This window comes from Chelonoidis abingdonii, chromosome 3, assembly GCF_003597395.2.
Source record: "Chelonoidis abingdonii isolate Lonesome George chromosome 3, CheloAbing_2.0, whole genome shotgun sequence".
Classification (NCBI taxonomy): Eukaryota; Metazoa; Chordata; order Testudines; family Testudinidae; genus Chelonoidis; species Chelonoidis abingdonii.
Genome location: NC_133771.1, coordinates 49,576,393 through 49,590,622, shown reverse-complemented (window position 1 = coordinate 49,590,622; position 14,230 = coordinate 49,576,393). Strand labels below are relative to the sequence as shown.

Genomic DNA, 14,230 nt, shown 5'->3' with positions numbered 1-14,230 from the left:
AAGATTTATTTTTTCTTAAGTTCACACGAATGTGTCTGTTCAGTGTTAACAGTAATAATAAAAAGCTATTAAAATAAAATCTATGTATAATTCAGTAGTGTATGCAAAGACTAACATATATATCCTAACTTGGACAGAGATTCAATTTTGGTCTGACGACCCTATTCGCAATCAATCCCTCTGTCTGAAATAGATTGGTTGCATGAACAGTATATGAGAGAATCTGAACTTGTGACTTTTACCCTATCTCTTTCACTGTCTCTCTGTGTCTTACATTTGGCTTGTGAGGGTTGTATTTCATACTCTCTAATATAGGAAATGTCCTTTGTGTTATAGGTCTCTAATGAGTGGCACGAAATAACTGCATAATGGTGGTAAAACTGATAGTGATGTCTATATCCAATGTTAAAGAAGAATTTCCATTCTACCACTGTTCTTATATGCTCATAACTTTCTGAAATAGTCACCTTTTCAGCTGTTTGTTCTCTGTCCAAAAAGTGTGTTAAGTTCCTATAGCGGTTCTGGATTTGAAAGAGAATTACAAAACATTTGTCCTCCTTATAATTTTTTTCTGACCACATGTTTTCTCCCATAAGGATAATTCAGATAAAATCTGAAGTTTGACATCTCAAAGCTAGGGCACAATTCTGCTCCCATTGAAGTCAACTGCAGATTTTCTGTTAATCTTGTGGGAGCAGAAGTTGGCACTTGGCATGTAACTACTCTAATGAGCAGTATATATTTCTTTAAGTTTGCTAGTATTACTTTTAAAACACATGACTGAATATGTGGAGCAGAAAAAAAATTGGTTACAGGAATCTGCAAGCTCAGCTGCTGAAGCAGGACACTATAAACTCATGCTGCTTAATAGATTCAGAGCAAGAGGAGATGGAGCTTGAAATTGCAAACAGTCTCTTAACCTCCAAAAAAAAAAAAAAAAGCTTACCTTTATACACTACTAGTGCATTAGCTCTGCAAAAAGGGCTGGGTAACATCTGCCAGTCAAACCATTGGAACTTATTAGCTGAGCAGCCAAATAGCTGTAGAAAGAGATGGTATTAGTTGTGTGTGCAGAAATTGTGTACAGGTAAACCTTTGGCCAGCTAGCTCTGAAGTAGGAGTGCTTAAGGTATACTGGAGAAGCTATAGAAGATATTACTTGAGAAACACAATTTGGTGCAATGAGCTGATTTTTTTGTTTTAACCGATTGAGCCGATGCAGTTTGTGAACATTGCCAGCTGATTAATCCTACACTGAGGATATCATAAGATATGCAAGATTTCTTCTGAAGTTTCAGTCTTATGGAACTGAGAAGTTCTGCATGATCTGAGCTTCAGTCAAACCTTGGGGACATACACAGCCTTTGGATACCAGAGTTTGGTTAACTAGGGTTAACATAATTGAGGTTTATCTATAGCTGCTGTTTAAGGAACTTGCAAGATCCCTTGATTAAGTTTTACAAAGCTACATTTTCCCTTTGATTTTAAAAAATAAATCAAACAATAGCCAGGGAAATAAAAGAAAAACACTAGTACTAATGTAACATTAAGATGGCAAAATCAAACATTCAGAAGTCAGAAAATTCTCTGAGTTACTGTTTCTCCTGCAAATTAACATGGCCTCCTGACACAGATGCAATGTTTCATGTCTTTATCTTTGTTAAATGCAAACAGTAATTTATTAGCATGTTATCAATGCATGCCATGAAATATAAGTTTGGCATTGCTGGGAAGTGGTGGGACTGATGATGCAGAATCAACATGGAGGCACAGAGCCTCCATGAAGACAGTCTTGGTGTCCTACTCAACCTGAAGGTGATCTTTGGGGTTTATGAATAGACTTTATGCGCTCTGGTACAGGGATTAAAACCCTGCCTTTCCTGGAACCGTTAAGGACAACTCTTCAGGGGAGAACTTTCTTGAAGAGTCCTTCTCTTTAGACTGTTTCTGCAGGAGAAAACAATTGGGGTCTAGGTTATTAAAATGTAAAGATAATGCCACATTCAAGAGGATTTTAGATATGTGACTACATACCTTAACTATTGCACTGAAGGCACAGTAGCTCTTAAGTGACCCCGGAGGTCCCCTGTTACATTGCAGAGTATAGAGCAGGGGTTCTCAAATTGGGGGTCGGGACCCCTCAGGGGTCACAAGATTATTACATGGGGGGTCGCGAGCTGTCAGCGTCCATCCCAAACTCTGCTTTGCAGCCAGCATTTATAATGGTGTTAAATATATAAAAAAGTGTTTTTAATTTATAAGGGGGTGGTCACACACAGAGGATTGCTATGTGAAAGGAGTTGCCAGTACAAAAGTTTGAGAACCACTGGTATAGAGTGCCATCCAGGCACCTGCTTTTTGCAGACTCATTTGGTCATATACCAGAACAAGGATTAGCTTGGTATGAAAACAGTGGCTGTATGTGAAGGGATATCATATAAAGTAATGCACATCTTTTATTGATCATTTAAAATTGGTTTAGGTTCCAAACTTTCTTGAACTTGTAAACAAACTGTAAGAGCCTGAAGTTATTCGTGTAATATTAAAAACTGTTTAAATATAGTTTTTCCCAGTTCATCATACCTTTTTAATAGTGTACTTCTGTATAGTATAGTGTGTACGGCTTAAACACTTCCACGTTAACCATGTAAAACCTATGGGTATTCAAAGATTAAATGGAAAAAAGGGCTTATTTAGAACATCATAAACAAATCTTCTGCTGTATTCACATTCTTCGTCCCATAATTGCTGAAATATAGGGTGAAATCCTGGGCCCACTGACATCAATGGGAATTTTGCCATTGACATCAATGGTCCATATAATATAAAGTCAGTCTGGATGGTGTAGAAACTTCTTTTATGAGATTTCTGGTATTGTCCACGCATTTTTTTTCATGACATGCCTCAGAATTTCTGTTTGTGGCATGATCCATCGTCTATTTTTAGTTTGAAATGATACACTGTTTGAAAAAGCATAGGAAATAGTCTACAGTAGTTATGCAATGAAACTCAGTTAGAAAAACTCTAGGAGCTTGACCCAAAGGCATTATTAGGTATCAGTAGAAAGCTTCTGAAGCTCCCAAGTATAGTAGAGTGTTCAGAATTCTACTGGTTGGTTGAATATTTATTTGCCTATTAAGTTCTGATGTATTTTCTTTGCTCAGCATCCCCAGAGCTTGCATGAATAAATATGCCTCTTTGGGCACGCTTATGCTGCCATTAAGTCATTAAGTTATTTATTTGCATAGTAACATGTGGATGAATGTATTTGAGAATCTAAGTGAGTCTGTTTGCTCCTTAAAAGAGGCACAGCAAGGTAAGGAAGCTTACTCATGAGTAAAAATGGGGAATATTTTAGGTGCTGTAAGATGGATTGCCCCTTTTTTTTCTTTTTTGGACAGCCGTGACCTCTGTTTCCCTTTCCTAGATTTTGAGTATTAGATTACCTGCTCTGTGTTTGTTTTTGCAGTATGATAGGTAGGGGGTATTTTGATTCTAGCACTTAGCTATTGATGACTGTTTTCCACTTGAAGTGTATAGCTGGTATTTTGTTATATAATTGAATTAGCACATTTTGTGAATGTTTGCTGTATTTATGTGAATCTCTGGTATATTTGCATATTTTGAAATCAGTTTTACACTTTTGCACTTTTCCGATCGGGCTTCCAACTGCTTTATTTGAAATAGAGCAGAGAAATATTATAGTGAATTATACACAGACCACAGGAAAGAAACTAGTACATTACACAGCTGGACTATTTATGTAAAACATGGAGTTTATTTTGTTCTCCATCCATTTTCTGCACTGTTGCTTAGGAAATTACTGTGGTCTTGTATTTTTATTCAATAATTTGGGGAAACATACATTAAGGCTGATGACTAAATTGATATAAGAAAGGAATAATATTTATTTTGTCTTGTTTTTATTAGCTCTACACAATAACTACTAGTAATGATTTCTGAAGGGAATTATAAAAGGGGGAGGGAATTGCTATAGTCATGTCTTCCTGTGGTGTATATAAAGTACTTACAAAGGCAACGATTTTGTATCTTAAAAACAAATTTAGGTTAATTTCCTAGACTGTGCTTTGATCTTTAAGTCAGTGCTTAGTCAGCCATAGTATCACCAGAAAGATATGAATCTTTGGAGGGTAATTGAGTTGGTTGAGAAGTAGCAACACAAAAATATCAGTCAGAATGACAATAGTGACATTTACCATAGCCACAATTTTATGACTCCTCTACTGTAATATATGTAGCTTATTCCAGTGAATGACAGCTTGGTTGTATTGCTGGCACTGGAAAATGTTCAAGTCCAGGAAGTGCTATTGTATATGTCCTTGGTTTTAAACCATTTCAGTATTTTAAGTTTAACTGTTTCTCTGTTTTAGAAGTTGCTACTATTAGACAAATATGGTGGTGATGGGTAAACTTTGCACTCACTGTGCAGGGAGTTTGCTCTTTCAATATTTACATCTCGACAGTTTTATCAAAAATGCAAAAAAAACCTCAACAAATTAAATATTCTTACTCATCAGTTTTTTTTTATTAACAACATTAAAATATATTTTTAGAAAACTTAAGGCTTAAATCTAATTTTCTGTGTGTTTTGTTTAATGTCATTGAATATTTTGGCATATGATAATACATGTCACTTTCAGAACTGAACTCCACATCAGATTTTTCCTCCTACCTCAGGATTCCTCCTCATTTTTCCTATTCTCTGGTCAGTGTTGACACTGCCTTCCCGTCATGGGAATCATCTTTGACTCCTCCCACAATTCCAGGCTGCATCCATATGTTACAGCTACATAATACATTTAAGATCTCACCTTTTCTTTCTGTCCACACAGCTAAAACTCTTAAGGCCCTTCTCTTCTCTTGTACATACTACCATGGCCTCTTTCTTTATGATGTCCCAAACACCCATGTAATGGTCCTACAGTCAGTTCAGCATGTAGCTACTACAGTCATCTTATTTGTCTGTTGTTGTGACTATTTCACCCTCTTCTCTTCTACCATAGCAGGTTCAAGCTTCTTTTCCGTAGAGTAGTTGTTCAAGAGTCTTCACAACCCTGTCCCTCACTACTTATCAGGTCTTATCTAACTACTCCCCCTCCCTTCCAGCAATGCCATTCTTGAACCCTGGGTTTTCCATGGCTCGAACATCAATGTTCACCTCTGAGTGATGCAGTTATACCAATGTAAACTTATAGTGTAGACCTGGGGCCTCAGTTCCAAGCCAGTTTTTAAAAGACTTTTTCCTATTTTCTTCTCTCAGTCCATGGTGAAGCATGGTTATTCGGAGTGGGGAGATTCCCTCTTGTCTAGATAGCCTGGGTATCTTCAATGTCTTCCCATTAACAGTAATGGTCTATCACTGTCTTTTCCTGTGCTGGACAATGGGATGATTGCTTGGAGCCTATTTTGTATAAGTACCTGGCTTGGGAGGATTCCTTTCCTGCTGTGAGGTTTAGTACAGGTTTTGAGGACAGTTTTCTATATACAGTCTCTATGCATATCTCATAATGACCATTAAGTCCAAAACATTATAAGCTTTTATAAAATGCTTTACTTAATGTACTTCTATAGTACAATAATCCTGTATGCAATCAGTTGGTTCTACAGCTCATTTTGGGGGTTGAAACCTTCTGCTCTCTCAATGGGGTGGCTGAAACTTGATTGTCACACTCCCCAAGATCCACTTTTACTGGGCACTTGCAAGAAATTACAAATGGCTAGGTAGAGGGACTGTTACAGATAGTTATTTATATGTTGTGTTTTATCCTGGTGTGACATTCCACAGGGTACAATTTGGACTGCTGAACAGCTGTGTCCCCTCAATTCTCCAACCTGAAGTGCCCTTTACACTGCTTTGCTGTGAGAGCAACAACTCCTGGCCTGCTCACACGCAGCCTCTAGCATATAAATTACTCCTAGCTCAGTTATATGAGTACTGCTAGCCAGCCATTCCTGAATTATATTGCAGAGAGATACCAGCAAATTCCCAGTCCCAGATTTGTCCCCTGAAATGTGCATCTCGTACTTTCCTCCTAGAGAATACAAACACATAGAAAATCCATCATTTTATTAATAGAAAATGATGTGCACAGACTTTATTATCTCAAATGGAGTTTTCCAAACTCTTCAATTCAAACACATGGTGGTTTAGATAAAACAATAAAACAAGTTTATTAACTACAGAAATGTAGATTTGAAGTGATTACAAGTAATGAGGCATAAAAGTCAGAATTGTTTACAAAAAAAAAAGGTAAAATGCGAACTAATACCTAGCATTAGATAAATGAATTCAAAGCAAAGTGTCTCACCACAGGATTTTGGAGTCTTACTGACTGCATGCCTTTCAGCCAGGATCCCTCCCTCAGTGCAGTGCTTCTTTCATTGTGCTTCAGATATTGTGGCTATCTTGAGTAGAGATGAGAGGAGAGAGGTGATTTAGGATCTTTATTCCTCATTTTTATGTATTTTCCTCCTCTTTGAGGAGCATCTCCAGCTGGGATTCAGACAATAGCAAGTCTGTTTTCAGGTGTTCCATTGTCAAGATGTAAATTTCTTGCTCACAGCCTTCTTTCTGACCAGGAAAGTCCCTTTGATTATGCTGACATGCTGGCTAGCCTTTGTCTCTAGGGAACTGCTTTAAAGCTGTTTTCCTAGATTTGGAACATACCTTATGCAGTGGAATTCTAAAAGTTTACATCCAATGTTGCCACACATATTTTACCAGGACAATAATGATCAGCAAATTATGAATTTTCAAATGATACCTCTCAAGGCATACTTTGCACAAAATTTATCATAGTCTTGTAAAAGGGTTAAACATAAGGCTACACATGGTACCATTCATATGTTAGCTTTCTTCTTAGATTGCAAACTCTTTAGGGCAGAAAATATGTGGATAACATCTAGCATACTGTGGTAGCTACTTGAGTTCAATAATAGTAATAATGATAATAATAATGTGAATGATTTTGGCGTAAAAGATTCTGGAAGCTAAATAATCTAATTGACTCTTCCATGGTTGTATTGGCTTTCCAGGCATCTGCAGAAGTAAACATTTGTTAGCCCATAATCTAAACATATACAGCTCTGAATACACAAAGGAAACAGATCTGAGGAGTAAGACAGAGTCATTTTTATACAGCCCTTTTCAGAAAAGAAATAAATTTGGAATTATCTTAAAATGATTGTATTAGTGTCTTCAGTGTTAGTGAATAAATGTACGGTATTGTTCCTGTCTCTTCATACTGAATTTTCAGCCTGTGCTCCTAATTAGTTAGAGCAGCAACATAGCTACACACAGAAATTAAGTTATCTGTCTCTTCTATTAGGGCATATAGTATGTTGGTTTCATAGAGACCAGGAATTCTGTGATCATACAAAGGTTCATGTGTCAGCTAGCTGTGAATGTTAATGGCAGCAGTACATTTTCACTTAGACGCTGACAAGGGGATGGCCATTCCTGTGATACTGGTAAAAAGAGGTGATCTGAAAGCTGGAAAATTGCTCAGAAACTTACACATCTTGGAATTTTTAAATCACAGAAGGGAAGGTGAAAATGGAAAAGATCATCGGGTCCACCTGCCTGGTAGTGTAGGGTTTTTCCCTAGAGCATGTTTATAGTTCTGTGATTTTAATTATGTTGATTTATATTTGTTTAATTCTGTAAAAGTTTTCTACTGGCTTGGCTCAAGGCATCTGTATGACTATATACTGCCTGAGCAGACTCGCTGATGGGTGGCAATAGTGGTCCTGTTGAAGAGTCTGTAAGTCAGTACTGTAACACTCCGTGCTTATGCCATAACTAGTATGAGATCATTCCTCAGTCTTCTAGTTAATAATTCACATAGTTGTCCATTCAGCAGAGGCATTTTGCACATTGCCTCAGGCTGACTCAGTCAGCTGGTTCCTGTTTAGTGACAGGAGCTAGATAAATAATGGATCTGTTCTTTGTACTTTGTAAAGTGGATTAAGAATGTGTAAATACTTTTGGTGAAATATAAAATGTGTTTGAAACATTTCAGATCAGTAAAGATGTTCACTTTAGTTCTGTGTGGTAATCAAGAGTAAATTGGACAAGAATACTTTCTATATGAACTGGCAATAAATCTTTATAATCCATGTGGTTCTGATGATAATTTCAGGCTGTATGGTGTTCTTTGTCTGCCTCTGACACAGAGGAAGTCCTAATATTCATTTTTACATTTCTTTGTTGTACAGCAGAATCTTTGATTGTTCTTGAAGCTGAAAGAAGAACAAAGAGTGAAGTGTGTTGATGGAGATTAGTGCAGCAGGAATAATAAAATATGTATCCGTGGGCTAAATGCCAGCTAGTATGTCTGATATGTGTCCTAATTATCTTGACACTATATTCTGAAAATAAGTAAATCTGAATTACATTGATTGTTGCCTTAGGGCCATATCATCTCTCTTTTAATGTCAGCAGATCAGGGAGAGATGCATTGAGTGGAGGAGAGCAAGGATTTAGCCAGTGCCCACACCAGGGATGTATGGCCTGACCTCTTCTCTTCCAGTCCTGTCACTTCCTTGCGCCTGCTTGCCACATTGATGTTTCACTGTGATAGCTGTTATTCTGAGCAAATAAACTGTTATCTATGCTCTTTAAGAGGGCAACATGCCAAATTGGATCATGGCTGTTTTCCATCTCCTCCCTCCGTGCCTGAAGCATGTTTGGAGATGAATAAATTCACCACGAACATGGAAGATCAAAAGGTGGCTATGCATTTGATGTGAGGAATACTGTTGTGTAGATACTTTCCTTCTCTCATGAGCTTTCCATTGATTTCTTGGAATTTAGTCCCCTTCTGTATGGTAAATAAAGGAGAATGTGAAAAATGGGCCACTGCATGATATAAGGGGATGAATAAAGGTCAGAAATCATTATTTGAAGTAACTGGAGAGAGAACAATATGAAGAAGGAAGGGAAAAAAGAGGCTGAATAAAGAAACACAATTAGAAAAGTGTCTCAGAAAGAAGGATAGATGAGAGAAAGAATCCTTTAGGAATAAATACACGGAGAAGAAGCAAAGTAGAATGAAAAAGAGAGTGTAAACAAACACACGAGAAATATTGGGTCTGATTCAAAGTCACTTGAAAAGCGTCCATTGACTTGACAAGAGGTTATTGCGTGTTGGGTTTGCACCAGAATGATAGAGAAGAATATGGCTGAATGAATTACACTGGCTGGTTGTTTATGTGTAGTTTAAGTTAAAGTGATTGTAGTGGAGAATTTTAGGTAAATAGAATCATTTGTTTATTGTTTGCATAAAATATTTTTAAAATATGTTTAGTTTTTAAAAATACATAAAAAATCATCTGGAATTTCAAAATGGTCAGGGGGAGTTCCCTCAACTTGTCAACTGATTTTGTAGATTCCAGTAACCTACCCCAAATTTCTTCCAGTCAACCTTTAAATTTTGGCCTGTGTGATTATTTGACAAGGGGCTAAGGGTATAGGTCAAGAGAAGCAGTAATATGCACCCCCATATCAGAGAGCAGTGTTGAGTCCATAGTTATTTTTTGTTCCTTGGGATCCGGCTTGAGAACCATGATTTTACACCAGTACTACAGTGGTGCTGCTCCATTGACCTTAATTTATACTGGTGTGAACCTGGTGTAAATGAGCAGAGAATCAGGAAAATCAGGAAAAAGGTCAGATACAAACAAAAGGAGGTACAGATACCTTAAAGTCTATGAGTCTATAAGCTTTAGTAATTTTGCTTATAGAGTATTATGCTAACACAGCAATTATGTTGTTGTTGTAGTTCTCTAATGTTAGGGTTTGTCTACACTCTTACTCTTAATTCCCCCCCTCTTCACCCACCTCACCTTTCTGTGGTTTAGACCTCCCTCCCTCACTTTTCTGTGATTAGTTTTTTTTACTACACCTCTGACATGAAATTTACTAGAAATTTCTGTACTTAATGTTTAGATGGCAGTTTGCACGGTAGCATTACAGTTTGCACAAATGCATCTGTCTCGCTGGTACACTTGGACCAGCTTCCAGTGCATATAAACTTTCTGAGGGGTTCCCCTGGAACTGCATGTATCTCTACACAGCCCGACAGCAAGAGTTCTCACATATGAGCATGGAAATGCCAAAGTTGCACCTATGTGATTCAGATCAGTATTTGGCCCATTGGTTGTAGCTCTGTTGGCTGAAGATCCAGGTAGAATATTTTGCCTGGATTTTATAGGTCTTGCCCTTTTCACGTTATGTGCCTAATAAGGATCAGTTACTGTAAATCTTTGCACACTCAGTGCAGATCCTGTTCTCTTTATTCCCATGAGTAGTCCCACTGAAGCCTTTATTTTGCACATAGGACCTGATCCCAGAGATACTTTTCATACTAGGTGAGAATTGGGTCCAAAATGCATAGATAGAGATAAGTGCAGATTCATTTTGGCCCAGCTGGGTGTGCAATGAGCAAATATTTTGGAGAGCTTGAATGATTTCAGGGCACAAAGCATCTGTTTATCTTGTCCTTGAACGGTGGCTTTATTTCTCCCTTTCACACTTGTGACATGGAGTACAGTGCACTACATCCCATCAAATGCCTAGTAGTAAATTGGTCACTTTGTGTTTTTTGTTTGTTGAATTTCTTTCCTCTACAATTTCTCTGTCAGTTTGTTTTGCCTTTTGAGAGTAAGGGTGAAATACTGGTTCTACTGAAGTCAATGGGCGTTCACCCGAAGTTCTTTGGAGGAAGTTCTTTTGATTGTACAGTTCCTTGCACTTTGTGGGGACAATAGAGAAAAAATAATAAGAATATTCCATTGTATGCAAAGTCTTCTACTTATACAAATACATATCCCCAGTGAATGTCAGACAGAAGTGTAAGTCTGCACTGACAGTAGGCTAGACTCTACAATATGTAATTTAGGACAGGTCTGGGTAATATAGAGGTCTAAATTATAATGAGTGTGCTAGATGCGTAACTGGTGTACATGTAGTGAAACTATGCAGATCTACATCTAGAATCTGGTCCTTTGTTTAAGAATTAATCTGTGAGTAATGAGGGTATATTCAGCTGGTGGGAATATATGACTGATCTTGCATGTCTTTCTGACTTGTACTTGCTACATTGACTAAATGCTTGAATCCTAATAAGTATGTCCAATCATTTAACAAATATTTTGTGGTTATATAGATGAAAGTGTTACAATATATTTTATTTTATAGCTCAGCAAGAAAATAGCATACAGGCCGTGGTTTGTATTTTACAAAGTATTTTACAAGAGATGCTACAATCAACAGGGTGGTTTATATAACTCAGAAAACCATCTTATGAACAGTACTCTTTTTTTTTTCTGTTGCAAGGATATTGTTAAAATGTGGAAGCAATTAATTTCATATGCATATTCCACGAGGTGATGAAGCCTTTTTAATAATAGGGTTTGAAGTGTTTTGACCACAGAGGATTACATTTTTGAAACGTTAAATACTATGGTAGCAAAATAAAAACACTTAAACTTTTATCATAAATTAATCTGCTCTCTCTGCAAGTTAAACTGCAACAGAATTCCACTACTGCAGTGGCTCTGCTGAGAAGCTGCTGAAGTCAATCATTGCACTCCAGAAAGCAAGAGGACAAATAGATACTAAATAAAACCGTGATGAAAGAATAATACCTTTGGGCCCTTTTTGCGGCTTCTCCAGTCCCATTAACTTGATCGGTTGCCCAATACAAGGAGGGGATGCAAAATAGGGATCTATGGAAGTAATACACAATAGGAACCTCAAATTGTCCAACTTGTTTTCAGCCCACGTATTCCCTTAAAATTATGTTTTCTGGCACTGTAGCTACCTTATAGGACACTCCATTGCCAAAAATGAGGGATCACCTGATGAAATTAATAGACAGCAGGTTTAATACAAATAAGGGGAAATACTTTTCACACAACACACGTTTGACCTGTGGATCTTATTACCATGGGATGTTGTGATGGCCAAAAGTATAACTAGGTTAAAAAAAGAACTGGATAAATTCATGGAGAATAGGTTCATCAATGGCTATTGGCTAAGAGATCTGGGACACATCCCTGTGTTTGGAACAACACAGTAATTTTGACCACCAGAAGCCAGGCGTGGAAGACAAAGTTGAGTCATTCCATAATTACCCTGTTCTGTACACTCCGCCTGAAGTTCTGGTATGGGCCACTGTGGGAGACAAGATACTAGGCCAGATGGACCTGTGATGTGGTAAGTATGGCAGCTTCTATATTTTTACAATTTATGAGTACCTCAGAATCTTTAATGTATTGATCTTCACAATACTCCACGTGAGGTGGAGAAAAAGCTGTTTTGCCTATTTTGCGCATGGGGGGACTGAGGCACAAAGAGAGTGACTAGTCCAAGGTCACATAGGAAGTCTGTGGTGTAGAAAGGAATTAAACCCATGTCTGTGAGGTGCCATACTTGTGCCCTAGCCATTGACTGGATGTTTCCCTTCTGGAGCTTCTCTAGACCAGGTTTTTCTTCCCCACTCTGCTTTTAAAATCATATGTAGGAGCTCTACTGGGTGGATTGCAAGTTACAGAAAATCTCTCTCCCTAATATTTTTCAGTTCATTACACTTTCTAACAGCAAATGAAATCAGTCATTATGCTAAGGAAAAGGGATATGGATTATTTTAAAGATTTAAATGGTCATAGCTAGATATACTTTCATAAAAATAATATGATTTAGGGAATGCAAAAATAGCACAATAATCTATGAGTGGCAGAGAGGCAATAGAAATATACTATTTGAAGAATTTTTTGTAGATCATAAATATCCATTGGGTTTATGTAGTAGAGGCCAAATCCAAGTCCCTTAGAGGTCAATGGGAATTTCGCCATTGACTTTAGTGAGCTCAAGAATTGGTCCTGTATGACAATACCTTTAATTCCTGGAACAAATAAGGAATTGTCATTTCAAATTAACTTAATAAAGTTCTTCTTCAGCCACAGATGATTAACTATACCATTTTACATAAGTATAGTGTAACAAAGTGTCAATTTCTAGGATACAGATGCAGAGCTTTTCTGCAGACTCATCCCTATAACCAGATCTCGTGGGGACATCTACACAACAGTGGAACACCCACAGCTGGCTGAGGTCAGCTGACTGGGGCTTACGGGGCTCAGGCAGCTGGGTTGTAAAATTGCTGTGTAGACATTTGGGCTCAAGCTGAAGCCATGATGGAGGAGGCTCCCAGAGTCTGGGCTCCAGCCCAAGCCCAAACTTCTACACTGCAATTTTTAGCCCTGCAGCCTGAGCCCTGTCATGCTGTGACTCTTACATACCTGTGTAGGATGTACCCCATGTGTCTGTTAGCTTTCATCCTATAGTATATACAGTTTTGATTGTTTCACTGGCTCAGAGGGAACTAGGGAAGAGGGATAGCAAGATCCTTCAAGGAACAATCTGAGGAACAGGCAAGCTCAAGAAAAACTTGCATGGAGGTTTGTGTTCTGTTGCTTTTGAAGGTAACAATGAAAGCAAACCCCAGGAAGGCTTGAATCATCACCAGTACCTGTACTGTGTTACTCAATAGTATAAAGTTGTAGAATTTGTTTAGATTCACAATAAAAGACAAGAGTCTATCAGGTAACCCATGGATTCACGAGAATAATTTTCTTTTAAAAGTAATTTTCAGGGACTTCCTCTCACAGACTTTTGGGCATATATGATCACAGTGACACATAAAATTAAGTTCAGTGAGACGTGGCAGCTCATCTAACTACACAAGAATGCACTGGGAGCCACCCTTTAACACAGCAATGAAGAATCAATACATACTTCAGTATTTAGGGACAATAAATGACTAAGATACCTCTTCTGGGAGGGTACACGCCAGATCTTGGCAATTGCCAAATATGCCCTGTTTATGGCGGTAGCAGTTGTCTGTGGTACTTGAAAAGAAGAGAAGTTAAGAGATTCAAGACTTCAGTGTAAGAAATTCTCCTAACATTTATACATAAAGGGCATATATTTCTGGTTTGAGAACAGTTCCATTAGTCTTTTGACGAGAGGTCTTTATATGTTGCATACATTTCCTCCATGTCATTACATTCGCTGCCATTTTAGATATTTTGAGTAGCTTGGGGCTGTTTTCCAATTGGCCTAAGAGAGAAGCAATTTGTGACACTTCTTTCTTTCTCTGAAAGGGTCCATTTCGGCTTGTGTTTTGGTATAGTTATTAATACA

At 37.8% G+C, this 14,230-nt stretch overlaps 1 protein-coding gene across 8 annotated transcripts in view; it reads left to right on the top strand.

Annotated features, from left to right (window-relative positions):
- Positions 1–14,230, top strand: part of DST (dystonin) — a 465,365-nt gene that overhangs the window by 141,030 nt on the left and 310,105 nt on the right. The window lies entirely within an intron of this gene.